We start from the raw sequence: 3,127 nt of genomic DNA on the forward strand, positions 1-3,127 counted from the left end.
CATCGTACTTTAGTTTTTTTTACTATAGCATCACACTTTCATTTTTTTCCTATCACGACATTTGACTAGAGCAATTTTAGATATTGGTTATTCTCGAGTCCTACTGCCATTTCTTCTTATTACAACATAAAACACCAAATTGCCAACAATATGACATGATATAAAAAAATACCAATTTCTCCCTAATATAGAATGTGGAGTGGCATCCTTATCTGACCAATTGCTAAAATCTCAACCATTAAAATTCAAAATGACCAAATATATATATAAAAGGCCTAAATAGTATGTCTCATCGTCAACCAAGGGTTCCGACTACAAAGAGTGGGAGTCCAACAGTCTAATTCCTAGTTAATTATTATAGGTGGTTAAAGATGAAAACTATGGTACCTCATGCTTCCAGTCTTAATGGAGTTTTCAAACAATTTCCATAAAGGGACCAAAATCAATTCGTAAATGAAAAGAAACTCAAGTTTAATAAATGTTTTAACAATTATCAAACACTCAAAATACTTGCAAAACAAATCAATCTCAACAGTATTATAATAATGTCAGACAATTAATAAAAAGGTTTGACTCTTAACAAATGAAATGTGTGATATTGATTTTGCTCAACAATCGATAGTACCAAATGCCAATTCATGTTTTTGATAATGGTATGACTGACAAATCCAACCCAAAACATATTCACAACTTCCCAAACATATTGACATTCTAAGTTGATTGATATTAGACATATATAATATACAATCTTCTAAATCGACATATTAGAATTGATTCTTTTATGTTTATTATTATCTCCTATTTTCTAGCTAGATATTGTATCCTTTTTATTATATTGTATATAAAAGGATTTTATGATCCCTGAATGAAATAATAGAGATATGATTTTATCATGGTATCAAAGTAGGAAACCTAGTTACTCTATGAAACCCTAAACATCCATCTCCATGGTAGCTGACGATGTCGAATCTTCAAACAAGTACAGCAACAACAACACATCGGATTATGACTCTCCTTACTATATTCACCCATTTGATTCACTTAGTTAGTTGCAAGTCAATGAGCCTTTGTCTGATAAAAACAACATAGATTGGATCCAAGATATAGAGAACTTCTTGTTCGCCAAGAACAAGATTGTCTTTACAGACGGCACCATTGTGAGACCATAAAAGACATCAAAGGAGTATATGGCATGGATGAGATGCTATGTTATGATAAAGGAATGGCTTACTACAGCCATGGAGAAGGAAATAAGAAAAAGCGTCAAGTACGCCAACACTACTTCAGAAATATGGTTGGATCTGTGACATCCCAATTTTCACGGCCAGAAAAGATCGATTTTGTTTATGTTTTATAAAAATCAGAGTTCTTTTAATAAAAATGTTGCGGAATTTGTTCCCAGAAAAACATGATAAATATGTTATTAAAACATTTTCTAAGAAACGTACTTTATTCATTTTAAAACGTTTGGGATGTCATCGTCAATACAGGAACATAAGCATAAACAGAACTTACATTTATTTACACTAGTGATCTACATCTCTTTAAATCTCTCAGTGTAAAGTGACTTCGTATCAACACCTGTGATATAAATAAACTGAGTGGGTCAGGTTGGGAAACCTGGTGAGTACATAGGGTTTTCAACCCACAATAATATAATTATTATATTTAAACAATCAACCCAATTACCCATCCCTATTATCTTCTTTAGTCTTAAGGATGTACCCTAAGAATCAGCTATTCCTCGTTTATTTATTCCTAAGGATCATCCTAGGGAATCGACACGAAGTCCATCATTACCAAGGCTTATAGAATATATCTGGTGAACACGTAGTCTGAAACATCTAGTAAACACTTAGTTCAAAAGTAACTAATGAACACACTTAGTTCAAAATACCTAGTGAACACACTCAGTTCAAAGATACGTAGTGAACACACTCAGTTCAAAAATACCTAATGAGCACCTAGTTCAAAAATACCTACATGTTACGAATCTGCTATTGTTCCACTGGACCGTCTAGTATCGTCCATAGTCGTCATCTATACTCCACTAGATGACTGGATCACTGACAACACTGATGTCTCCCATCGTGTTATCACAAAACAACTATTTCATCTACCCATGTTTTTCCCAACACGTTTTGTAGATATAAAATACGTATACAGTTTAAATCATTTAAAACATGTATAAAAATCTTTCACTCAGCATAGACAGCAAGCATTCAGACAATATGTACACATAGCACGTAATTTATATTAAAATACTTCATATCTATGTGTAAGATGAAAGGGACTATGCACTCACAACACGTAAATTATATAATAAATACTTCATATCTATGTGTAAGATGAAAGGGACCATGCACTCACCTGAGAAGGTGGTGACTCGGTACTCGGACAGCGCTTCGTTTACTTTAAAATAATTTCCTTCAACGAAACCTAGTATTATCACCAATAGATTTTAGTCTATTATTCGCCGAGACTAATTAATAGTGTAGCTATTATTACTATTATATAAGCGTTAAAAAAATACTTATATAACCCATAATAATAGCCCAAGTATTTATTATATTTTCTTAATAACGTTAATATAATTAAATAAAAACTATATTAAAAATAGCGTAGGCGTAGCTCACTTACAGCGGGTTTTATAGAAAACCAAGATTTACTTGGAGCAGCGTTTCCGAGCTGAAAAGCTCTTCTTCTCGAAGCCATCGAGAACGACGGGGATTCCGCCTCATGCTAGGGAGGTTCCCTAGGCTTTTCGGGGGATTTCGGGGCTAAAGAGAGGTTCTAGAGAGAGAGTAAAGAGAAGAAAGAATGGGAAAGGTGTGAAAAAAATGAGGGTGAGAGAGGTGGTATTTATAGGGTGAAAATGGCTGAACTTGGTGCCACATGTCACCATCTAGTGGCAAGAGTTGGGGAGAAAGCAATGGCCAAGATTGTGCCACATCACCCATTTTCGCACAGCACACTTCCGACTTCTAAAATCCGTAACTTTCACATACGACCTCCATTTTTGACGTTCCTTATATCCACGCGTAGGTAAAAATAATATCTACAACTTTCATTTTGACTCCGTTGGCTAATTCTCGACCGATCTTAAATTTAACAGTACGAGGCGTTT

The sequence above is a fragment of the Lactuca saligna genome, chromosome 1 (assembly GCF_052625555.1).
Source record: "Lactuca saligna cultivar CGN05327 chromosome 1, ASM5262555v1, whole genome shotgun sequence".
NCBI classification, from domain to species: Eukaryota; Viridiplantae; Streptophyta; class Magnoliopsida; order Asterales; family Asteraceae; genus Lactuca; species Lactuca saligna.